A 27,588-nucleotide genomic window follows, 5' to 3' on the forward strand; every position below is an offset into this window, starting at 1 on the left:
TCCACATCGTTTCTTCAAAAAACTTATGCTTGGAATGGTTTGGTCTGGATCCCAACCTTAGTGGGCGTGCAGGATATTTGTTCAACCTTATTGGACTTACACAGTGCTGCTGATACCTTCTTTCTCTTTGGTATATGGTCTGAAAGTATAGACACAGCAGGCTAGGAGAGTGTTCCATTTTACCCAGAGAAAGTTGCTGGGCGGGGCCCCATGGTCTGGTCTCCATAGCCCCTCCGTCCTTACCTGCAGACAAGAGCAGATGCAATAACCTCCTGGTACAATAAGGTCCTGGTACAACAGCTGCCCGTTTCCTTGATGACCACTTACATCACACAGCAAACGTTTACATTCTTGAGAAAGGAGATTGCATACAGATGTTTATAGTTAGGAAACTTAAAGAAAAGGTGAAATTAGTATACAGTAGCTATATTTAATTTGTTAGATACTTACAATTACGTTTATACTTATGTGTAACAGAACAATATATATTTAATATGCTTCAGCCTTCGGCCTGGTAACAGAGAAACAATTGCTTTTAAGTCCCCGTACCACAGTGGTACAAGGGACAATGAAAGTTCAGCGATATGTTTAGGACATCCTGCAGCCACATGTTGCCTCTCATGGTAGGGCTTCTAAGATACATTTTGCAGCAGGGTAATGCTCAGTCGCACACAACAAGGGTGTCACAGGAATGCTTCCAGAACATTGTCACACTTCCGTGGCCTGCCCAGGTGCTAGATTTACCGCCAATAGAACATGTATAGAGCCATCTGAGACACCGATTTTGACAGCCTTACAAGTTTGCATTATTTAGAGGCTCAGTTACAGCAAATGTAGACCTATATGCTGCAGTATCTCATACCGAACCTGTATGCCTTCATGCCCGCCTGTATTACATCTTGCATCCAAGCTAGAGGCAGCCCAACAGGGTATTAGAGCCTCCTTGCCTGTCTGTATCACATGTTACATCCAAACTAGAGGTGATACAACAAGGCACTAGAGCCTCCATGCCTGTCCATATCACATCTTGTATCCAAGTTAGAGGCAGCCCAACATGGTACTAGAGCCTCCATGCCTGTCCGTATCATATCTTACATCCAAGCTAGAGGCAGTACAACAAAGTACTAGAGCTCCCATGCCCACCTGTATCATATCTTACATCCAAGCTAAAGGTGGTACAGGAGGGTACTAGAGTCTCCATGCTCACCTGTGTCACATCTTATATCCAACAGTACAAGATGGTACAACTGGGTACCAGAGCCTCCATGCCTGTCTGTATCACATCTTGTATCCAAGCTAGAGGCAGTACAACAGGGTACTAGAGCCTCCATCTCTGCCCATATCACATCTTGTATCCAAGCTGGAAGTGGTACAACAGGGTACTAGAGCCTCCATGCCTGCCAGTATCACACCTTGTATCCAAGCTAGAGGCAGTACAACAGGGTAGTATAGCCTCTATGCTGACCCATATCACATCTTCTATCCAAGCTAGAGGCAGTATAACAGGGTACTACAGCCTCCATGCCTGCCCGTATCACATCTTGTATTCAAGCTAGAGGCAGTACAATAGGTTAGTAGAGCCTCCATGCCTGCTCGTATCACAATTGTATCCAAGCTAGAGGCAGTACAACAGGTTAGTAGAGCCTCCATGTTCACTTGTATCACATCTTCTATCCAAGCTAGAGGCAGTACAACAGGGTACTAGAGCCTCCATGCCCACCCGTATCACATCTTGTATCCAAGCTAGAGGCGGTACAACAGGGTACTAGAGCCTCCATGCCCACCCGTATCACATCTTCTATCCAAGCTAGAGGCGGTACAACAGGGTAGTAGAGCCTCCCTTCAAGTGTTCAGTTTTCCACAATAAATTACCCTTTTGCTCTGATACTGTAATCATTTACTTGTATAGTCTTTCCAAGTCCGACAGCTTGATTTTTTTTCTTTTAGAATGAGTGTAGTAACAAAAAGGTAGAATTTCTCTTTAAAGATTTGGCTGTTAATGGATTTCAGAGTGTTTAAATTACTAAAGGCTCCCTTTTTCTGAACTGGAAAATATGCTTACTAACTGAAGGGACAGCAATTTAGTTCTCCAAATAAAAATAGGTCATCAAAGTGCAGTAGTAATTATAGTGTGCAAGCACTTTATATCCTAATGTCGTTTGTAAAAGGAAAGATCCTTTCTAGCATTACTATTCGTGATGAAATCACGTTTAACCACTAATGACTCACTAACAACTTTATTAAACGCATCAAATTAAAAAGACATGTAACTGTCTTCCTTTTGGTGATACATTCATTTACAATCCAACAGAACTTTTAACTACTTCATGGCCGTAATAGACTTACCACCATCACAGTAATGTTCTAAAGACACTACACTATATATTCCGCATATATGTTACTTTTTATCAGCGTTAAAAGACTTGTTGAGTTTTGAAAATCTATTTTCATATACCTAATTAGAGCATTGTATAAGCTGTTAGAGCATTTTTAGTTAATAGAGTGGAGTCCTTTGTTCAGAATCCTCATCTCTTAGGGAAGAGTGTTTATAAAGAATGTTTCTCACTATGTCTGACCTGTCTGGTATTACAGAGACAGACTATTGATCTGAACAACCACCATGTAATGCTTTATTTCTCCTGTGGTAGTGCTGTACTTTTTACCCCATCCAATCACGTTCAGCTCCACCTGATCAATTTCCAGAGTTAGTTGAACATGATTTAAATTATGTCTATTCTCCAGGAATTCTGGCAATAATTTGACCCAAAAGTAATGTATGGCAATCAAACAGTTTTAAACTCTCCCTGATATTGTGATCCATGAGACTGACAAAGGGGGTTCTGTCAGAAGTGTACCTTGAAGCATCTGGGCCCAATGCAAAACCTGTAACAGGGCCCCAACTACAATGTTTTCTTCATAGAACTGAGCTTCCTATGTGGAGAAGATAGACCTTATGGGCCACCTAAGGCTCCTGGGGCCAGATGCAACAGCTTCCCCTAATCCCCTATAGTTAGGCCAGTGGGTTCTGTCATTATTCTTGATTATGGTCTCTACAAACATCAAAATCTGGATATGTTATCTGACACGTTCCGTTATCATGAACCGCAGTCTGACCCAACTTTCCAATTTCAAAAAGTCCTTCTTTCTTTGGCAGATGACGGTTGTAGTCTGGATGTTCTCACCCCCAAATAGGTAGATGGCATCAAACTACAACATGCTATTGTGTCAATTTTCCATTCACTACCTAAAATCCGCAAACCTGTGTTCCCTCTTCCCTGTCGTCCAATAGTTGCAGACATTGCTTCTCTCAATGTTATATGTGGATAACAGCCGATTTCCTGTTATTTGGTTAAACTGGAGTTGTTTTTGGAGGTTTGTAGCAACTATACTTGTGATTTGAATTACTTTTTTTAATAAAATCAGTTTGCTATCTACTCTCCCACAATTTATTTTAGGTATTTTCTTCAATATACTGTGGCAAGTATGGAATCAAAATTCTCCCCATCCATAGGCATAATTTTTATGGCTTTGGTGGGAATGACACTACCTTTTTTGCAAAGACAATCCCTTTAACCCCTTAATGCTACAGGATATACAGTTACGTCCTGCAGGTTAAGGATATGTATGTAGGTGGATCGCGGGACTCCAATAAGCAGTGCCGCTGATTGGAGCTGTTAACCCTTTAAATGCCGCCGTTGATTCTGATGGTGGCATTTAAATGCCCCAATCGAAACTTCAGCATTACTTGTATTTTATTCATTTACATCTCTCCTCATTCTGATCTTAATGGTCCAGTTGGCAGTCCTATCAGTGACAGCTATTTTTTATATGTACAGTCATACACAGCTGTCAATCAGTGGACTGTTCAGCTCAGATTGTACTGAGATGTAAATGAATAAAATTCAAGTTATACTGAATCCTTCCCCATAAAACTATATATCAACCTGCTCAGCTCCTCCTGCTCTATAGCATGCTGCTTCTGGTTTGGACAGCCTGTCCAAGCTGACAGGATTCTCTTTAAGCCCCCTAGGTTGTCTACTATCTAATGTGAACATCCATTGTGCTTCATGATTCTGTACTTTTTTTGCGCGGTCGCCCACTCTGTCTCTCCTATATAACTTCTTTAATCCCATAACGGAAAAAGAAATCAATGTGCATGTGTCATAATAAAATGTCTAGAGAAAGCCGAGAAGCTGCAGGCGATGGAATATCCGGCATCACGCTTTTTTGTAAGTATAGAAAGAACCTGGTTTCATAGAAACTAAGGATGCTCTCACAAATAAGTCCAGAAAACACTGTGCAAAACCGCTGCATTTTACCGTGATTTCATACAGCGTTTTTTAACCCCTTAACGACCAGCCCATAGTGTTTTTACGTCCTCCCGAAGTGGGCTCTATTCTCTGAGGACGTAAAAACATGCTTCCTGCAGAGAATAGTGCCCCTCGGGCTGTGGACGTGACAGCTCCATGCTGTCGGTGTCCGCAGGTAGCTGACAGCATGGAGCTGTCATCCCGGGCTGTTCGGAGCCCCCCCCGGCATTGCGATCGGCGCTATGCAATGGATAGCGCCGATCGCAAAAAAAGTAAATTTAAGTACATAAAAGTTAAAGATTCAGCTGCTCTGATGGATCGGATCCATCGGAGCAGCTGAAATTACTCACCGAGGTCTGGCACGCTGCTCCCCGCTCTCCTGCCGCTCCGGGGCCCGAAGCCGGTCTTCTGCGCATGCGCGCCAGGCGGCATTACGTCAGCCGCATGCGCAGAAGGCCCGGCGGCGCGGGAGATTTAAAATCTCCTGGCTCCCGGCTCCTGTAGGTAGCCGGGAGGCAGGAGATGTCAGCGGGGACTGCGGTGAGCGGTCCCCGGTACCGCGATCGCCGTTATCCAATGGTTAGCGGCGATCGCGAAAAAGTTAAAAAAAAGTTTTAAAAAAGTCAGTTTCACCTCCCCTCATGGATCGGATCCATGAGGGGAGGTGAAAATACTCACCCCCAGTCCTCAGCGGTGTCCCGATGTCCCGGGACCCGAATCCCCGTCTGCGCATGCGCGCCCGATGATTGACATCGGGCGCGTGCACAGACGGGCTCGAGCCCCGGGGAATGTGTAGCTAGGAGCAGAGAGATTATACCGGGGACATGATCACTGTCATCCAATGGATGACAGTGATCATGTAAAGTGAAAAAAAAGTGTAAAAAAGTTAAAAAAAAAAAAGTAAAAAAAAGTTTTTAAAAGTTTAAAAAGCGTACGTTTCATCTCCCCTCATGGATCATATCCGTGAGGGAGGATGAAAGTACGTACCTAAGGCCCCCAGATTTATCCGCGGACCTTACCACAGCTTCTACACACGCGCCCGTCGCCAAAATGGCGGGCGCATGCGCAAAAGCTGTGGATTGCCAGGATAATTTAAATTCTCCCTGCTCCTGGCTACAAAACGTAGCCAAGAGCATGGAGATTTAATGGGGGTCCGCGGTGAGCGGTTCCTGGTCACGTGTTCGCCATTATCCAATAATGGCGATCACGTAAAAGTTAAAAAAAAAATTTGAAGTTTCATCTCCCCTCACTGATGCGATCGGTGAGAGGAGATGAATCTTTTTACCGGAGGCCTGCGTATTTGAATCCCGACGCGATCTTCCTCCGTGGACCTTCCAGGATTCTGCACATGCGATTGCCGGCAAAAAGCCGGACACATGCGCAGGAGTCAGGGAGCCCAGGAAACTTAAAATCTCCTTGCTCCCAGCGACCAACGGTCAAAGAGAGCCTGGAGCAGTGACCAGGGGCCTCGTTGAGCGGTCCCCGGTCACGTGATAAAAAGGTAGCGATCTACCTTAGGCCGGTCTCACATGACCGGATAGGAATGACGGATTCCGCATGCGTCTGATCCGTGGTAATACGCAGATCAATCGCATTGGATTACACAATTCCGCTCACATTAGCGGGTCAGAATTGCGTAATCCACTCGTAGAAAAGAGAACGCAGCAGGTTCTATTTTACTGCGGATATCAGCAACATAGAGCCCATTGTGCTCCATGGTCGCGGATATACCCGCAGTCCATACGCAACTACATTGTATACGGGCTGCGGGTACCCGCGTCATCGCTAAGCGACGGTGCGGGAAATACAAACAAAGGTGTACTGTGCATGACCGCCTGTGTGAGTAGGCAGTTATGCGCAGTACATTACGCAGCCGTACGCAGGGTCACAGCCGGGCTCACAGATGGGATCCGCTGTGGGCCTCCGCAAGCGGATTCCGCCTGCACCCGCGTGAGCCCGGCGTTATTCAGACCGCTACCTGTGATACGTATTTTACAAGAAGCCCCGGGAACGCTCGCTTTCCTGCAGTTCCAGGAGCACCTTGTTGAGCGCCTTCTGTGTGAGACCGCCGCACCTCATCAAGCTTACGGAGACTCACGGAACGCCACTTTTTACACCCCATACCCGCCACTGAGGTCATGAAATACCCCCAAAAAGCATGAGAGGAGGGGGGGGATACCCGGTTTTATTGCCCCATGGGCCCATTCCAACCAGCCTCCGTAATTACCCCTGTCTTCGGAAATACTACACAGTTCACATTTTTACTTTTATCTAAGATTTGCGAACGCCAAAAAGGGCGTGGAGGGGGAGGGGGGGAATTTTTAGGGAGTCAATCTTTATTCTGTACAAATAAGCAATGGGGCCTGGAATTTATTCAGTTGTGCCCTAAAATCCAACAGGTGTTCCGTCCTTTATAGGCCTTGCCATGCGTCTTGTAAGTAGATTAGGGCCACAATGGGTATGTTTCTGAACTCGGGACAAACGGGGGTATCCATTTTGGGGTGAACGTCTTCATTCCTATGTGCACTGTACAAAAAAACTGTTTTTAAATTGAAAAAATTGCCAAAAAAATTGAAAATCGTAACTTTTTCCTTCTGCTTTGCTTAGATTCATTCAAATACTGTGGGGTCAAAATACGCAGTACACCCCTAGATGAATTCGTTAAGGGGTCTAGTTTTCAAAATGGGGTCATTTGAGGGGGTTCTTTATAGTTTTGGCCGCTCAATGGCTCTATAAGTGGGCAATGGGGCCTGAAATTTATTCAGTGGTACCCTGAAATCCAACGGGTATTCCTTTCATTGTAGGCCTAGCCATGGGTCCTGTAAGTCTATTAGGGCCACAATGGGTATGTTTCTGAACACGGGACAAACAGGGGTATCCATTTTGGGGTGAAAGCCTTCATTTATATGTGTGCTGTACAAAAAAAACTGTTTTTAAATTGACACAATAGCCCAAAAAATGAAAATCCTATTTTTTTCCTTTTGCTTTGCTTGAATTTATTCAAAAACTGTGGGGTCAAAATATGCAGTACATCCCTAGATAAATTCGTTAAGGGGTCTAGTTTTCAAAATGGGGTCATTTGTGGGGGTTCTATATGGTTTTGGGCGCTGAAGAACTCTACAAGTGGGCAATGGGGCCTAAAAGGACTTCAAGCAAAATCTATGTTCTGAAAGCCACCGATTACTCCTTTTATTTTGGGCCCCGTTGTGCATGCGGACATAAGATTAGGGCCACAATGGGTATATTTCTGAAAACAGCACAAACAGGGGTATCCATTTTGGGGTGTAAGTCTTCCTTCATATGTGTGCTGTACAAAAAAAGCTGTTTTTAAAATGACAGAATTGCCAAAAAAACAAAAATCCAAATTTTTTCCTTTTGCTTTGCTTGAATTTATTCAAAAACTGTGGGGTCAAAATGCGCAGTACACCCCTAGATAAATTCGTTAAGGAGTCTAGTTTTCAAAATGGGGTCATTTGTGGGGGTTCTCTATGGTTTTGGGCGCTCAAGAACTCTACAAGTGGGCAATGGGGCCTAAAAGGACTTCAAGCAAAATTTGTGTTCCGAAAGCCACCGGTCGCTCCTTTCATTTTGGGCTCCGTTGTGTATCCAGACATAAGATTAGGGCCACAATGGGTATGTCTCTGAACACGGGACAAACAGGGGTATCCATTTTTGGGTGCAAGTCTTCCTTCATATGTGTGCTGTACAAAAAAAGCTGTTTTTAAAATGACAGAATTGCCGAAAAAACGAAAATCACAATTTTTTCCTTTTGCTTGGTTTGAATTCATTCAAAAACTGTGGGGTCAAAATATGCAGTACACCCCTAGATAAATTCCTTAAGGGGTCTAGTTTTCAAAATGGGGTCATTTGTGGGGGTTTTCTATGGTTTTGGGCGCTCAAGAACTCTACATGTGTGCTATGGGGCCTAAAAGGACTTCAAGCAAAATTTCTGTTTTGAAAGACACTGACTACTCCTTTCATTTTGGGCCCCGTTGTGGACTCAGATATAACAATAGGGCCACAATGGGTATATTTCTGAACACGGGAGAAATAGGGGTATCCATTTTGGGGTGTAAATCCTGATTTTCATGTAAACTATAGGAAAAAAATATGTCTTTAAAATGACAGATTTGCAAAAATATGAAATTTTACTTTTTCTCCTCTAAATTGAATTAATTCCTGAAAAAAACTGTGGGGTCAAAATACTCATGACACCCCTCAGTGAATACATTAAGGGGTGTAGTTTTTAAAATGAGGTCATTTGGGGGGGGGTATCTATTATTCTGACACTCATGAGCCTTTCCAATCTCGGCTTGGTATAGGAAAACAAAGTGTTCCTCAAAATGCTAAAAAGTAATGTTAAATTTGTACGTCTCCTAAATAGTTAAAAAAAAACGAAGGTTTTTCCAATGTGCGCCCAAAATAAAGTAAACGGGTGGAAATATAAATCTTAGCAAAAATTTCTATATTATGTTTGCACATATTTAAGATATTGCAGTTGGAAATGTGAAAAAATGACGATTTTTTCAAAATTTTCCCAATTTTGGCGCTTTTAATAAATAAACACAATTTCTATCGGTCTATTTTTTCCGCCTAAATGAAGCACAACATGTGGCGAAAAACAATGTCAGAATCGCTTGGATATGCAAAACCTTTCTGGTGTTTTTCCATGTTAAAGTGACACATGTCAGATTTGCAAAATTTGGCCTGGTCATTAAGGCGCAAACAGGCTTGGTCACTAAGGGGTTAATGCATGTTATAGCATTTAACAGGGTTTTTTAACGCACCCCATCACCGTGATGGGTGATGAGGTGCATTAAAAAGCACTAAAATGTGCGAAAATAGAGCTGACAGCAATCGAAAAGTGTGCTCTGGTCTGTGAGGCCCCATTGAAATCAATGGCAGCGTTGTACAGTGGTTAGAGTGCCGTTCGGAGCGCTGCGCTAATCGTGGTAAAAAGCATACTGTGTGAGAGCGGCCTAAGCGTGCTGAGGGTTCATTGGGGAGTTCAACACTTGCATGCATGAATAGGTGAACATTCCCAACATATGAAAGTCATAGATCCCTGAGCCTGGTCATACCGCCAGCACAGACTCCATACTGCTGGGTATAGTAGATGGAGCAATATTGGAACTTTATACCATCTGGTTAGTACTTTGTAGTTTGTCTCTTGGGCTTTATATGAAATTAAGGTTTTATTGCATTGGACAAATGCTTGCATCCAATCAGAGGATTGGCAAGAGCAGTTGAACTCCTGTTCCCAACTGGCTGGAATAATTGGTTTGATGTCACCAATGGATTGCAAGATTTGAGAATGTATCAAGGAAATCACATGGGTAGAGGCAATTTTTAGAGACTCGGTATACTATAAGGTATCAAGGTTTGCTCGGTGGAGATGTAAGGAATGGAGAGCTGCATAGACTAGGGAGGGAAATCTAAGTTACTTTTAAGAGGTGTCAGGGGCATCTAGTGTTTACAGGGAGGTGCTAAGTGTGAATCCAGCATCAAGAGTCAGTGCTGAGAAATTATGTTGGGTCTATAATGGAGGGATAGCACAACAGCAACTGGATGAAGAATATTTTCGCACCATAGGAGGGCACGATACTTCAAAGTTACATAATAGCTTTAACCGGAAGTCACACCTACAATGTTTATCGTTTTCAGAAGAGCAAGGCACTTAAATCTCTCTCATAACAGTCCATATCCACTACAGTACTGCACACTATGTCCACACCACCATTGCGACTGTAGTGAGAGAGATTAATGAGTGGAACAGGTTACCATGGAAGGTGATGAGTTCTCCTTCAAACAAAGGCTGAACAAATATCTGTATGGGATTATTTGGTGAATCCTGCATTGAGCAGGTGGTTGGATCCAATGACGCTGGAGGTCCCTTCCAACTCTACCATTCTATAATTCTATGACCCCAGTGTACCACAGGCACATGAGTCCATCAAAACAGCCGGACTGAATGCTGTACATCACCTCCATCTACTTCTCCTTGGAGCATAGTGCGCTACCTCCTATAAATACTAATGACTACTAATTTAGCTATTCTTGGATGTGAGTCTACAGCAACTCATTTTATTTATACAGCCATAGAGTTCCATGATAGGAGAATGGCTGCTTACTGCCACCACTTGGGGAGCTGACTTTACAGTAAATGGATTTAAGCAGCTAGTACTGAACATAGTGGAAGCCATAGCCATATCAATCTGTAAGCATCGAGCTCCTCCTATTGTTAGGCTTAGGCAAAAAGCTAAGTTTTACAATGGGAAATAGTCCAGTGCCAGCCCCCTCTCTCCACAGGTCCATAGCACTCGCACAGTGTGTCTTTAGGGTAGATATGCTACTGAAGAACAACATGAATAATCTTAATCATATAATGTTACCCAACGTTTCCAGAAATAGAATTAAATAAGAAACAACTAGTTTTCAACAATATAACAGAAGACTAAAGGGCATTTAATTTTATTTTAGAGGTGATGGCTGTGCAGTCCAAAGAACTGGATTATATTTTTAGCATAAATTGGAAAAGGTGTAAAGTCAATGATCAGTTGCTATAGTGACTGTATTTTCTTCTATGTAACATTTTTTAAAATAAATTCTTTAAATTGAGATAAAAGAGAGTTTAAGGAAAATATAAAATAAATTGAACATAATGTCACTGATCCTGGATATTGTACGTGACTCTGCCTGCCTATTGCCTACCCAGAGCTTTTAACTATGAATACCCACCCCCGCAGCTCCCTGTCTGCCTAGAGTGGACTATTCTGGGCATTGCAAAACAAGAATCTTGCAGGTTTAAGAGAGCAAAGATGCTCGTGGCTTCCTCAATGGCGACATGATTGGCAGCAGTCACTCCGATAGGTGCTCAAACTGCCAAAAAAAAATGCTCTTCTTATTTATTGGGCTGCCCCCTTTCTCTAAGCCTGACCCATTTTTTAAAAAAGTGGTGAGGCAAGGGGAAGAAGGACAAAATGCTGCAAGCTTTTGTGCAAGAATGGTTGTTATCTGTTGGGTAAATTACCGTCCTGGCTGGTATTTTTTACTGGGAAGCCAGAGCAAGTAAAAACTCTGCAGTGTATATAAAGCAGATAGCTACAGTTTATCTGCTAAGATATCATTTACATATGGATGTAGGATGGCTGTATAAGGAGCCTTTCTTTGTGCTGTGGGAGATGATGGAAATGTTCTCCATTTTGTTGCTCAACTGTGTAATTATAAGATGAAGGAGTGAGAAAGAAACTGTATTTCTCATGTAGTTGGCTTGCGATTTAGTCCTTTGAACCTACTTGGGGCAGCACCCATCCTTCATATACAAAGAGAATGTTAATTTCTTTTCTTCTCTAGTGATGTCTTAAGCCCCGTTTACCTGCAAAGACTATCCTTCAAATGACTGAGTTTTAATGATCGCTTTGCATAAAGTGTTAATGTTAATGCTGTCCATTAAAACTTTACTAGCTTCATTTGCTAGTAAATGAGTCCCCAGGTGCTGTTTGCGGAGCACAGCAGGTGGTCTGAGCTCTGCAATCAGCTCCATTGCTTTTCCATGGGCTGTTGAAAGATTACAATGTAATATCTAGTTTTCCTGGAGATAACAGCATGTGGTCAGTTTTCTGACCACATGCTGTTAAGGTATCAAGGTTTGCTGGGTGGCTCTGTAAGAAATGGAGAGCTAGATAGACTAGGGAGGGAAATCTAAGTTACTTTTAAGAGGTGTCAGGGGCACCTAGTGTTTACAAGGAGGTGCTAAGTGTGAATCCTGCATCAAGGGTCAGTGCTGAGAAACTATGTTGGGTCTATAATGGAGGGATAGCACCACAGCTGACAGTTGGAGATGGAGGCCAGATTTTTTAAATAAAAATAAATTTTACTAAACACCAACCGTATGAAGAATATTTTCGCACCATAGGAGGTCACGGTACTTCAAAGTAACATAATAGCTTTAACTGGAAGTCACACCTACAATGTTTATCGTTTTCAGAAGAGCAAGGCACTTGAATCTCTCTCATAACAGTCCATATCCACTACAGTACTGCACACTATGTCCACACCACCATCGCGACTGTAGTGAGAGAGATCAATGAGTGGAACAGGTTACCATGGAAGGTGGTGAGTTCTCCTTCAAACAAAGGCTGAACAAATATCTGTATGGGATTATTTGGTGAATCCTGCATTGAGCAGGTGGTTGGATCCAATGATGCTGGAGATCCCTTCCAACTCTACCATTCTATAATTTTATGACCCCAGTGTACCATAGGCACCAGAGCCCATCAAAACAGCCGGACTGAATGCTGTACATCACCTCCATCTACGTCTCCTTGGAGCATAGTGTGCTACCTCCTATAAATACTAATGACTACTAATTTAGCTATTCTTGGATGTGAGTTTACAGCAACTCATTTTATTTATACAGCCATAGAGTTCCATGATAGAAGAATGGCTGCTTACTGCCACCACTTGGGGAGCTGACTTTACAGTAAATGGAATTAAACAGCTAGTACTGAAAATAGTGGAAGCCGTAGGTAAATGGGGCTTAACAGGTCACTAGAGAAGAAGAGAAATTAACATTCTCTTTGTATATGAAGGATGGGTGCTGCCCCAAGTAGGTTCAAAGGACTAAATCATAAGCCAACTACATGAGAAATACAGTTTCTTTCTCACTCCTTCATCTTATAATTACACAGTTGAGCAACAAAATGAAGAACATTTCCATAATCTCCCACAGCACAAAGGAAGGCTCCTTATACAGCCATCCTACATCCATATGTAAATGATATCTTAGAAGATAAACTGTAGCTATCTGCTTTATATACACTGCAGAGTTTTTACTTGCTCTGGCTTCCCAGTTTTCTCGCATGGGCTGCTGGATGAATACAATGTTATCTCTAGCTCCCGTGGAGAACACAGCATGCTGTCTGAACAAGGGGTGAGGGATGAGAACATTATTCTCCCACTATATAAGGCACTTGTCAGGCCTCACATGGAATACTGTGTACAGTTCTGGACACCGGTGCTCAGGAAAGATGTTACAGTACTGGAGGGGGTGCAAAGTAGAGCAACTAAACTAATACATGGAATGACGGGACTGGAATACCCAGAGAGACTATCCAAACTGGGATTATTTACTCTAGAAAAAAGAAGGCTAAGGGGTGATCAAATAACTGTATAAATACATGAGGGGACAATACAAGGACCTCTCCCATGATCGGTTTATACCCAGGACTGTGACGGTAATGAGAGGGCATCCGCTACGTCTAGAAGAAAGCAGGTTTCATTGCCAACACAGAAAAGGGTTTTTTACTGTAAGAGCAGTGAGACTGTGGAACTCTCTGCCAGAGGATGTGGTGATGGCAAAATCCATAGAGGATTTTAAAAGGGGACTTGGTGTCTTTCTAGAGGGGAAGGATATTACAGAATATAAATCTTAGGTTAAAGGGGTTCTGAAATGAAAAAAAAAAATTACTCACCTTGCCTGGCCAGGACCGAACGCCAGGCATGTCCTCTTCATCCGGCTTCTTCATCTGTGGCTTGTAGAAGCAGAGGAGGAGCGGTTAAAATAACCTCTTCCTGCTCTGCTCCGTCCGTCAGCCACTCCCGAGGTAAACAGACGGGCTGCCCACAGCAAGCACGTCACAAGCAGTGCTTACTATTTGCGTCCCGTCTGTCCTGGCTAAACTCCAAGATTCTGCTCGTGCGCAGTGGAGACGTGGCCCGTCCTTATTCCTGTCAGAGGGTACCACTCCACTGCGCATGCGCGCAATCCCGGAGCGGGGCGGCTCGTCGGAGGAAGAAGAGAGCCTGCTGGGAGATGACCCCCCCCCCCCCCCCGATGACAACAACAGAAGACAAGGTAAGTATTATGTTTTTATGCTTTAACAGCCAAAAATCGTGGGTTCCCTGTGTCCATTAGGCAGACCAGGGAACAATGGCTGTTAAAGCATAAAAACATTATTCGTGTCAGAACGAATAATTGTTAATCTGGCTATACAGGCAGGTAGGAACTATTAGAGGTTGATCCAGGGATTAGTCTGATAGCCCTTTTGGGGGAATATTCCTTCCCGACTCCCTAATGGCAAATTGGCTCCTGCCTCTCTGGGTTTTTTGCCTTCCTCTGGATCAACAACATAGGAGAATAAACAGGCTGAACTAGATGGACATTGTCTTCATTCGGCCTTACATACTATGTATTCTCTGTGAATTGCTCACAAAAATACATGAGCGGACATGCTTGTGTGAGTCTGCCCTAATGAGGAGGTTAGTTTCTTATGGAAAAAGTTAAACGTAGGTTTACTTCACACTAGTGAGGGCGATATGGGGCCGTGAATCCCGCCCTAGGATTGTGCTCCCCACAATGTGAATTCCCCGAGGATGCGAGGCATTTTCATATCACCTCTGGAAGAAGCAATGCTGTGTCAGCCATGGTGAAGGATCGTGGAGTTTCAAACATTGTTTTCAATGGGAGACCTCGCGATGATGCCGCTGGTCCCATTGAAAACAATGCGTCTGCGATGCAAAAGCACACAGAAAGATAGAACATGCTGCTATTTGTTTCCCAACATCGCTCATGTGCATGACCCCATTCAAAAGAAACTGATTCAAATTTGTGTGAGATTTGTGCGCAATTTTGATGGCCGCGTGAAGGCAGCCTGAGGTTATTTTGCTGTGATAAAATGCTGGCTGAAAATCTCAACGATCTGAAGCATTGGATTCCAATGCACTTGTTAAGATGGGCAATTTTTTTGATGTGTAAAAATTGGTGGTCCGGAAAAGATAGCGCACATGGTACACATTCCGGCTGGCCATTTTTATGCTCACCTGGTTTGGACCTATCCTATGGCAGCCTATGAGAGCTGCTGTAAAAGGGAGGTGGGAGGGAGTTTAGCAGCAGCTCTTCTAAACTCCCTCCCCCTCTCTGCCCCTTGCTGGCAAAGAGAGGGGGATGCACTTGGCAGGAGATTAGCGCACTAGCTCTGCTAAGCCCCCGCCCCATCCCACCCTCTTCCCTTGCCAGCTCCCGGCAAGGGGCGGAGAGGGGGAGGGAGTTTAGCAGAGCTAAACTCTCCTGCCGCCCAATGGTATTCTGGGTTGTGGCATATACACACTGCACCCGGACGTCTGACTGGGCAAGAAAATCAGAGATTCAGCCACGACTTGGTTGCGGATGCCTCTCTTTCATGCGATTTTCGTCCTGATGCAGCTGCAATGTGTGTGGCTGAAAATCACAGCACCCTTGTGAAGGAGCCCTCAGTGCTAAGCCAGACAACCACATTTTAGAGGTTGTATTACAGGCACCATTATTAGCCCAATCACAGGTCCTATCAGCTAAATTTGTATGTATGCCCATCATGCTGTAAATTCTAGTCATTAGACCTGTGATTGGGCCTTTAATTGCGACTATGAAACAGAATCTAAGAAGGGGATCTCATTACATGCAACTGAATTAGTCCCAGTCATCTATACAATTCTAGATTTGTGTGGCATAAGAAATTTGGCACTCGTTTAATATCCAGAAATTATCCAATTCAGAGCCATTCATTATTTTAACAGACAGATTAGATTAGATCAATAGGTCAATTCACACCCAAAGGCAGGTGTACATGCTTTGCACCACATTTATGATATGTTTAAGGCCTCTTTCACAAGGGCGTTGCAGCTGAAAAATCGCATAAATAGGAAAAGGCAGCAACCAAGTCAGGGCTAAATCTTCCGATTTCTCCCCTATTCACATGGCCGGGCTGCAATGTATATACGCCGCAGTCCAAAATTCCGTGGGCCGAGGGGTTTACTAGTGGGGTGCGACTTAGGGTGGTTTCACATCTGCGTCGAAGGTTCCGGACTCCTGCTCTGTTTGTGAATTGAACAGCACGGAACGGACCCTATTGACTATAATGGTGTCCATTTGCATTCTGCTCAGCTGCCCAGCTTTTTGCCAGAAGAAAAAGCCATGAATGCAGCACTTTTTCTTCCAGCTTTTGGTGCCGCATTTGTGACAAAACCTGGAGGTTCCAGTGGAGATGTGAAACCAGCCATAAATTGTGACAAATTGTACAAATATTGGCATAAAGCAAGTGAACAATGAGGAGGTGCAAAATTAGGCAAAAGTGTTTATATGTCTAGCAAGATTAATAATGCAGCACGAGCCGCCGCCTGGTCTATGTTTATGCTGGATTAGACAGAATTAGTTCATCTGCCCATTTTTCCCCAACAAGAAACAGAATTCTTTCTCTTTAAATGTTTGAAGATTTATAAACTTGATTCAATAAACAGATTTTTCTGGAGAACATTGGATCATTATTCAGCCTTGTCTTTTGTTCCCACTCAACGCAGTGAAATGTGATGATTTAATACTTTTTTATAGGCATCAGGCTCTACTTTGTGTGGCCTGAAATATCTTTTGAATTGATGGTGACAGTATGATCATGATCTAAGACCAAGTGAAACAAATCTAGCATACAGAATACAGCTAGCTGGTGGCTTGTAACCCTTCTTAAAGGAGAACCATGCACATAAAATACTGAGCAGTAAACTTCAGCTATTCTAGAACTAACTTTTAAAAAGTTTGTTACCATGTTAGCCAGTAGAGCAAAATGTAATTGTTCTCAGCAAGAGAAGCCAAGTAATCTTGATACTTTTGGCTAACAAACACACATGTTATAATGAGCTTTTGAACCTATTTAGGGTTTTTCCCCAGGCTTATAGAATAGATCCAAAGAGGCATACGCGTATACATATACACATACATATGAAAAGGCACAGACATTGGGTGATTAATTTGTACTTAAAACAATACCAAGGATACCAATAAAACAGGATAAGCAGAGGAGTGAATACTTAATTAGTCCACTGATAAGGGATGTGAACGTTTTATGGCTTCTAAATTGGTGGTAGGAGGTCACCAGGCCAGCGTTTTATCTCTGCTCCAGATTTCTCATATTCCCCCACGATGCAAAAACCCTCTCTGAGATTCATTCCATTCTTGAGAGTATCAAAGATGGTTATAAACTTGTACTCCCAATTTCTTCTGTTTTAAGGTTTCATATCTACAAGATTACTTGTTTTTTCTTGCTGAGAACATTCACATTATAACTAAATTATGCAGTAGAACATCTTGTTCACATCCCACTCTATTACCAAGCAGGATACTATAAAGGAGCATCTGGGGCCTGTATCTTTGTAGCATGTTAACGGTCTTCACCACATTCATAGTTCCGTGACTGGGTAGTCATTTTGGGTCCCCATTTGGGTGGGTTGAACATAAAAATGGAACACTCTCCCTTCTCCTATGCCTCTTTTTTCAATTTGCTGCTTCAAAATGGAATAGGCAGATGGATGCTGATGATTGAAATCCCTGGCTGTGCCCACCTGTTCCATCCTCTAGACGGTGCTGAAAGCCACTACCACTTACCATTTGTCACTAAAAAGAAGTAATAGTCTGAAAGCCATTGCAACATCCATCTGCATTAATTACATCAACATCATTTTAGTACCTGAAGCTAATAGCACAAGCCCATTAAGTAAGTTAAAACCATTTTCAAATATGTTTTTAGCCTTCATTTAGAAGAATTTCCTCCTCTGGATTTTCTGGCCTTACGAGGATGGACAGTTAATTTCAATGAATACCATGTAATGCTTCATTTACCCTGTGGTGGAGCTGCTGGAAAATTCAACACTTGTTGCCTGGTTTACCTAGAGATTATAATTGATTGCGAAGGGCCCTTTAATTTAGCCGATTCATTATTTGAACAAGTGAGTGCTTGGTTCTTATCAGGTTAATAAAAGTTAATCAATTAGCTGTATGTAGCCCAAAATGGTACTATTAAAAATAGAACTCATTCTGCAAAACTCCATCCCTCTCTATGGCACCATTGACAAGAAAATAAAAAAGTTGTGGCTTTTGGAATGCAAAGATGAAAAACAACACTTTGTCCTAAAAGGACTTATTCCATGAAAACAAGTTATCCCATATCCTATTCCCCTTAATGGAACCACCAGAGATAGCAGAGTTCAAGCACTGTGCTAACTCTGGTGGGACTATTGAAATTATTGGAGCAGCGGTGGTATGTGTGACCGTCACTGCCCCCACTTAAAGGAGATGTCCCGAGGCAGCAAGTGGGTCTATACACTTCTGTATGGCCATAATAATGCACTTTGTAATGTACATTGTGCATTAATTATGAGCCATACAGAAGTTATAAAAAGTTTTATACTTACCTGCTCCGTTGCTGGCGTCCTCGTCTCCATGGTGCCGACTAATTTTCGCCCTCCGATGGCCAAATTAGCCGCGCTTGCGCAGTCCGGGTCTTCTCCTCTTCTCTATGGGGCTCCGTGTAGCTCCGTGTAGCTCCGCCCCGTCACGTGCCGATTCCAGCCAATCAGGAGGCTGGAATCGGCAATGGACCGCACAGAAGCCCTGCGGTCCATGAAGATAGAGGATCCCGGCGGCCATCTTCAGCAGGTGAGTATGAAGACGCCGGACCGCCGGGATTCAGGTAAGCGCTGTGCGGGTGGTTTTTTTAACCCCTGCATCGGGGTTGTCTCGCGCCGAACGGGGGGGGGGTTTAAAAAAAAAAAAACCCGTTTCGGCGCGGGACATCTCCTTTAAGGACACAATGGAGTCCAGTTTATGGGGATCCCACAGGTCTGACCCTAATTTATCAACAAGTTATCCCCCACTCTGTGTACAGCAGATAACTGGCTTTCGCAGGATAATTTTTGAAGGTCAAAACTGGCTGCATCTTTAACAGGTTAATAACTAGAGATGAGCGAGCACCCAAATGCTCGAGTCTGTGTTATTTGAGTCGAGCTTTGCGTAAAATTCGAGAGCTCTACTCGAGTAATGAACCCCATTGACTACAATGGGAGACTCAAGCATTTTTGTATGTGGGATGCCGGGTCCCGAGCTTTTTTTTTTTTTCGTGGTTCGTGTGTGTGTTCTCTCTTTCTCTCTCTCTCTCTATCTCTCTCTCTCCCCAAAAAAATTTCCAGTGGCATGCGCTGCGTCGCGGTGGGGAGGGGCCAAAACAGGCACATCACAGCAGGGAGGAGCCAAAAACTGGGGCAGGGTCAAACACGCCTTGATGCTTGTTCAAGTAACGAGCACCATCGAGTATGCTAATACTCGAACGAGCATCAAGCTCGGCAGAGTATGTTCGCTCAACTCTAACTATTTGCAGTATACAGGGTGTCCCCCCAAAAAGGTGTACACATTTAATAGTAGTTATTAGTGATGAGCGAGTATACTCGCTAAGGGCAATTGCTCAAGCGAGCATTGCCCTTAACGAGTACCTGCTCGCTCTAAACAAAAGATTTGGGTGCCGGCGGCTGGCAGGGAGCTGCGGAGGAAAGCGGGGAGGAACGTAGGTGATATCTCTCTCTCCCTCTCTCCCCCCCCCGCTCCCTCCTGCTGACTGCCGCTACTCACCGCTCCCCCATGCCGGCACCCAAACCTTTTGTCTCGAGCGGGCAGGTACTCACTAAGGGCAATGCTCGCTCATCTCTAGTAGTTCTCTATGCCCTGTTAAAAATCTGAATTGAATTATGGCCTCAATATGTAGTATTTTCTGCTCTATAAAGATGGCAGTAGTTGTAGATGTCAGACTTTGATATTTTTCATGTTGAAGTGTGTACACATTTTTTGGATACCCTGCAGGATGTGGACAGGATTGAGCCATATCTCAATACGGACAAGATATAGTATGCGTGGAAAATTCTTTACTGTTGACAACAAAAGTAGAAATCCAACAACCAAGATTACCTGCAAAACAAAATAAAAAAGCAATTCGGTTTCAGAGCCCTGCGGACATGCTTCATAATAAAACAAAATTAAAATCCGAAAAATAAAAATAACCCTGTAATCTAAGCATTCAGTCAGGGGTGTATTACACAGAAAGCGCAATCATTTCCACAGTCATAAGACGCCAGCACTAAACAACTCTTATGGTCGCGATAGAACATTTTCATTAACTAAGCTTTTAAAGTGGATCCATGCTTTTTCATGTGAGATTATGTTTCCTTTTAATGTGAATGCTTTATTGGTGCATTATACAAGTTGTCTGTATTGTTACATCCCCTCAATAATACTACTTGATTGGATTTTTCATTTGAAGCATCACATCAGCTAAACAAAACCAAGACCATTGAATATTAAAGTAAGACTCCAGGCAAAACCAATACACCATGCTATGTCTAGCGCGAGGCCGGAGGGTTCGGTGTATGACACAGGGATTTTCTTTGTTTTCTTTCAACCTCTGTGTCATGCAAGACCCTATTCTTCGCAGAAGATTTCGCCTGGAGTATTTCCCCTGGCGAAAAGTTTATAAATTCTACTAGTCTGCCATCTTGTTTGTTCAAATAGAACTTATTTCTCTATGTGAAAGTAATTTTTTCGCAGTCCAGCTTTAGATATTGAGGGAAGAATTTACTTAGACCATCGTTTTACATGTTGGTCTGAGTTATGACTGCTCTGCAGTGAACTGCACCAAGTTATTAAGGGGCATATGACTTTTAACAAATGTGGTGCATGCCTCACTAGTCCTAGCACCAGGCTGAAATCTGCATCAGTTATGAACTGGCATATATTCCAGCTATGATCTATGCCAGTTTCTGGCATTAATTATAGTAAAACCAATAGGTTTGCAAGGCCTAGTGCTTTTCCTAAACCCCAGCCACTTTTAGAAAAATGGCAGGCAGGGTGAAAAAAAGCTTAACCCTCTCCAATCCAATTTGTATCCTGGTTTTCCTAGGGGGCTTACTCTTTTTCTGCTGTTATACAACGGCGCTAAATGCTGGCTAAAGCCAGTACTGCATGAGGTGACACGTTAGATAGGCTCCGACAGCAGAGAGGCTGGCAATATACAGTAAAAGAACCCCGACGGATGTCTTCCAACATCAGAGCTGTACAGCCTTAAATCATAATGTCTTCACAGGTCAGACAATGGATTGGAAAGGGTTAAAGTCTCAAATTTTTTTCACAATTAGGACTAGTACAAAACTTTGTGACTGTTTCACACCAGAATACTGGCATACATCAGTTATTACGTATTCCCCATAGTTTTACAACCATCTTTTCTGCATTATTCAAAAAAAGAAAAAGAATTTCCCGTAGTGATTCATCCCTACTTCATCCAGTCATAGCCAATCATCAAAGCAGTTACAGGTGTTGTTTTTGTCATTGGAGGCTTAGGCAAAAAGTTTGACAAAAGACCCACACTTTTTTGTCATCTGTCTCCCGCTAAGTGCTAGTTATTATGTGGAATCCATGCAGTATAATTTTTGTGCCATAGTCTTATCTACGTCACCCGGATCCAACAAACGTATTGCACAGTTCTTGGAAGGTGCATAGAGATCATATTATGCTCTTTCCATCTACTCGCAGGGACCAACAAAATCTACATGGGTGAAAAGGGAATGGTTGATCTTCATCCTTCATGATAATATTCTTCCAGATCACCAAAACTATCACTATGGTTTTATTAGATGGGCACTGTGTATGTTATTTAGTATGAAACCCATGTATTACTGTGTTCTCCTATTAGCAGAAGTGTAACTTGAAGCTCCTGCACCCAAATTACAAAATCTATACACTTTCCACATACCATTTATAATACCGGTGTCTTCTTATGTGACATAGGGATTTTTGGTCCTGAACTATGGCGGTGTCCTTAGTTTCTTCTAGACTTGACTGACATTTGAAAAAAAAGGGCAACACTTTAAGTCATGTCTGGCATTAAAGTGCCCTTTGCAGTTTTCTCCTTGGACCCCTTGATGTCCTCATCTCATTCTCCCAGGCAGCTAATTAACATGTTAGTCCTAATGTGGACTAACATGGTAAATTTGGTATATTTGACCCTGTGTAAGGCTGCATTCCCACGAACATATATCGGCTCGGTTTTCACGCCGAGCCGATATACGTCGTCCTCATCTGCAGGGAGGGAGAGGATGGAAGAGCCAGGAGCAGGAACTGAGCTCCCGCCCCCTATCTGCCTCCTCTCCGCCCCTCTGCACTATTTGCAATGGGGAGAGGTGGGACAGGGGCGGGGATAATTTGCACAACTTAGCCCCGCCCCCTTCCATTGCAAATAGTGCAGAGGGGTGGAGAGGAGGCAGAGAGAGGGCGGGAGCTCAGTTCCTGCTCCTGGCTCTTCCATCCTCCTCCCCCCTGCACATGAGGACAACGTATATCGGCTCGGCGTGAAAACCGAGCCGATATACGTTCGTGGGAATGCAGCCTAAGGATGACACAGGCACTCTTTTTCTGGTTGAACTCAATTATGCCAAACACCATAGGCTAACATTAGAGGAAGGAACAGACTGAAGATCAATAGGCTATCTGTATGTCAGCAGATTTTCTTGTAAAGTCCATGGCCAACTTTACTGTCCATCCACATTTACACTTCATCACAATGTAACTTCATTTCTGCCAATGTATTACCATAATAGATAAGCCTAGCAAATTATTTAATACTTCCATAAAATATAATTATCACAACTTAGCATGTGGACGTTCTGGAAAGCTGCCCAGCTGAACGAAATAATTATGCAGGAAAAACACGTTCTCACCATCAGAACTAAATTACTGCAGAAATATGACAGATGCATCAACTTCCTCTAAAAAACTTTGTCATGGCAAATCCAAATTTTTGATAATCTTGGCTTACTTTGTGCACTAATATATGTTGGAGTGTCTTTATGTTTTGTCCAGATGTGGGATATTATATGTAATCACCTGTGATAGTTTTTAGTTCAGCTAAGGGCACTTTGTGTTTGGTTTAGTTGCCCTTTAACCCCTTCCCGCCCTGGGACATAATTGTACATCCAAGCTGGGAAGCGGCATTTCGCATGAACCTGATAACACAATCCCTTAAATAAGTGCAATAAGTGCAGGGTATATATATATATATATATATATATATATATATATATATATATATATATATATATATATATATATAATCGAAGCAATAGATAGATTATCTAATCAAAGAACATTCCACAAGTGAATCCACCTGTATTTAAGAGTAAACCTGCATATCAGGATAATACATGCATATTATGCAGACATCATCATCTCCATTGAGACAGACGATCGATTACAAAATGTGCATGTGGTTGTGCCTTCCTGCACTGCCAGTGCCTCCACCCTAAGGCTGAAAACCCTAAGGCGTAGGCGCAACTACACTTGGCAGTACTGGGTGTAGTTGCGTCTGAACAAGGGGGATTTTCTCTCCCCCAACGGCAGTTTTCAGCTGAAAAAAAGAGGCGGCTGCCTGATCGTCCCCGCACCATGTGTTCACTACGTGCGGGGAAGATAGGGCAGGTCCTATATTTTCTCAGTTATGGTATTCACGGCTGAGAAATCCCCGCAGTGAAAATGAAACCACTGAACTGCCATTGAGATCAGTGGTTTTGTTTGTCCCCTTATACGGCCATGATTATCATGGCTGTATAATGCTAGAAAAACACACTCATGTGTTTATGCCCCAATGTCCATTCATAGGAAAGGCATACCTGTGTCACCTGACTAAAGTCATGGTAGCTAAAAGGACTCAGGTAATCATTCATGATTTGGGCAAGCCAAGATTTGCTCTTTGGGGCTTCAACAGATGGGCGCATGCACTAATACGCTCACCGCTATAGAGCGTACTAGCGTATGAACCGAGGTTTTCTTTTTGATTATTCAAACTCTGTGCATGTTTGCAAAAAAAAGCAGGAAGATCAGAGGCGTAACTTGAAGCTTCCAGGCTCCGATGCAAAACTTGTAACAGGGCCCCCAACTATAATGCTTTACTCATAGTACTGGGCTCCCTATATGGAGAAGAGAGGCATTATGGGCCCCCTAAGGCTCCTGGGCCCGGGTGCAACCACATCCCCTGCATCCTTTATAGTTATGCCACTAAGAAAGATAGGTCCTACCCTATCATTCTCTTACGTAGAAAAACACACAGCTTGGGTGCGTGTACAATATGTAACCGCAGTATAGAGGCTACGAGATTATACAGGGTGATGTTCACACTAGGAAACAAATGTTCCTCAATAACTATCCAATTTTGTATGGTTCCCTATGAAAATTTACATGGGCAAAGATTCTGGAACAGATTGATGAAAACGGTCTATAAGAATAAATTTGTTGTCTGTAGCAACCAATTACAGAGCAGTTTTCATTTTTCAAGAGCTCTGTGAGGAATTAAAGTTGAGCTGTAATAGGTTGCTATAGGCGAGAAAGAAAATTTTTGAATTAGTTAGTTTCATAGATCTCCCCCTATGGCTACCGTGGCAGCACACCTCTCAACGAAGTGAACCATACCGGTAATGTGGGTTTGACCTTCAAAAAGGCCACAAACAAGTACTCAGTTGAATAGTATGTTTTTACTGTTTGTGAATATTGGTAAATGGGTTCATTTAAACAATGTCAAACATTATTTTAGAATAAATATAGTAAAGGAAATGTACCAACAAAATCCTGTATTCACAAATTGGGACAAATTAATGCAAGGTTAATGTCAACAAGATGGATCAATCGGCCGCATGTCTAATGCAAACATGGAGGAAATTTAAAGTTATTTTGGTAACTGATTAGTTTAGAGAAAAAAAAATCTGTGGCTGCCAATATCACCAGACCGGAAATTACCTTGATGCAGATGTTACCCTTGATGGGATTTGAACCTAGGACCACAGTAGTGAAAGGCAACAGTGCTGATAACGGAGGCAGATTAATAAAACACACACATACGTCCGTTAGCCAAGCTGATTTTTATTCTCATCGAAATCAATGGGTGTCGAAATCAGCAGCTCCAATTCACAATTATTTTTTGAATATTAGGTCGAGTACTCCGAATATTTTAACCCTTTCCAATCCACTGTCTGACAGCTAAAGACATTCTGATTGAAGGCTGTACGGCTCTGATGTCGGAAGACGTCCGGCAGGGTATTCTTACTGTATATTACTGGTTGCTCTGTTGTCAGGGGCCTCTCCAGCATGCCCCATACCACAGTACTAGCTCTAGCCAGCAGATGGTGCCATTGTATAATGGCAGAAAGAGAAAAACCCCTAGGAAACCATGAATCCAAATTTGGATTGCAAAGGGTTAATAATCGCTCATGGCTATTGAGGAACGTTTCCGTTTGCTAGTGAGAGAATCCCTCTGTCCAACATATATACGACTGATTTAAATCAATGGAAAAATATATAGAAGTCATCACCTGTAAGGTCCATAACTACATTTATCTCAATGTGATGTCTCTCACGTAGCATTGAAATGACCACAACCCAAGTTCACTATAAGACTATGTTCATATGGGGTGGAATTTGTTGCAGAGTGTCAGCAGCAGAACCGCCAAATTAGTAGTATTAAAATATAACTTTTATTAACTATAAATAAAAGGAGGAGTGGAAGACAAAACACACATGTATAGAATCAAATGTAGGGGGATAAGTTTAAAAAAGAAAGAAGTGCCACTAGTATAGGTATTAATAGACCAAGGTTAACTGAGTCAGAGGTTCAGACTCGGTAGATGTATGTTATAGGTCTATTTAGGCGTAACCAAAGATCTGTTGGACGTGTGTCATACAGATATGAAAAGTGATGCACGTTATGCACCAACAAATAAAGCGTAACCCTTGGGTAAGGGAGTTAGGCTTACTTGATACGTATCATTGGTCTATTTTAGCGTGGCCAGTAGTTCAAATCCGTTAAATGTGTGTCATTCGAAAACGGAGAAAGGCGCACGCTCAACAAATAATGATGAAATGTGACCCGTCTAGATATGTTGGAGGTGTGTCGCCCAGATATGAGAAACGACGCTCGCTAGACAGTAACGCATAAATCGTGACTCTTGAGTAGAGTGGTGAGACTTAAAGGGGTTGTCCCGTGGCAGCAAGTGGGTCTATACACTTCTGTATGGCCATATTAATGCACTTTGTAATGTACATTGTGCATTAATTATGAGCCATACAGAAGTTATCAAAAGTTATTCACTTACCTGTTCCGTTGCTGGCGTCCTCGTCTCCATGGTTGCCGTCTAATTTTCGCCGTCTAATGGCCAAATTAGACGCGCTTGCGCAGTCCGGGTCTTCTGCTTTTCTCAATGGGGCTCTGTGTAGCTCCGCCCCGTCACGTGCCGATTCCAGCCAATCAGGAGGCTGGAATCGGCAATGGACCGCACAGAAGCCCTGCGGTCCACCGGGGGAGAAGATGCCGGCGGCCATCTTCACCGGGTAAGTAAGAAGTCACCGGAGCGCGGGGATTCAGGTAAGCGCTGTCCGGTGTTCTTTTTTAACCCCTGCATCGGGGTTGTCTCGCGCCGAACGGGGGGGGGGGGGGGGGGTTTGAAAAAAAAAAAAACCGTTTCGGCGCGGGACAACCCCTTTAATTGATACGTATCGTTGGTCTTGTTTAAATGTGACCACTCGTCCAGATCTGTTAGACGTGTGTCATTCGAATATAAAAGAACGACACACGCTCAACAAATAAGCAACAAACGTAACCCAACGCATTTCCCCCACGTAGTGGGTTCTTCAGGGGTTCCAATACGTTATTTCCAGTAGTTGTACTGGGTAGTGGCTGAGAAAATATTTTTCGCCGTTAGTACCAGTGATGTACTGGATAATGGCTGAAAAACTAATTCACGGTTTGACCACAGCGTTGTCCACAATTGGCCGCAATAGCTAGCCACTGGACACTTAAGGGTCACTGCTAGATCTCTTAGTGAGGGAAATAGCAACCAGATCCAAAACGGGTAGATTATATGGAAAAGGAGATATTCCCCGATGAATCTGGTTCCGTGAAAGAAATTAGGCACGGATATGAAATAAGAGCAAAATCTATCCTCTGAATAGAGAAATGACCAGAATAGTGTACCCTGGTCAAGGATAATTATTGCCGTAAACTAAGATTTCCTGGCATCCTAAATGGTTATGCGGGTATCTTTTCAATAAAAGCTACCTATTCTCAATGCTAAATAGGTTGGACCCTGCATTAGAGCCATAGGAACAAAACTGAAATCAAAGTAAATGAAAAAAACGGCGGCATGTCAGTCCTAGTGGTGGACTGACAGCATGTTGGGTTACGTTTGTTGCTTATTTGTTGAGCGTGTGTCGTTCTTTTATATTCGAATGACACACGTCTAACAGATCTGGACGAGTGGTCACATTTAAACAAGACCAACGATACGTATCAATTAAGTCTCACCACTCTACTCAAGAGTCACGATTTATGCGTTACTGTCTAGCGAGCGTCGTTTCTCATATCTGGGCGACACACGTCCAACACAACTA

This window comes from Eleutherodactylus coqui, chromosome 7 (assembly GCF_035609145.1).
Source record: "Eleutherodactylus coqui strain aEleCoq1 chromosome 7, aEleCoq1.hap1, whole genome shotgun sequence".
Classification (NCBI taxonomy): Eukaryota; Metazoa; Chordata; class Amphibia; order Anura; family Eleutherodactylidae; genus Eleutherodactylus; species Eleutherodactylus coqui.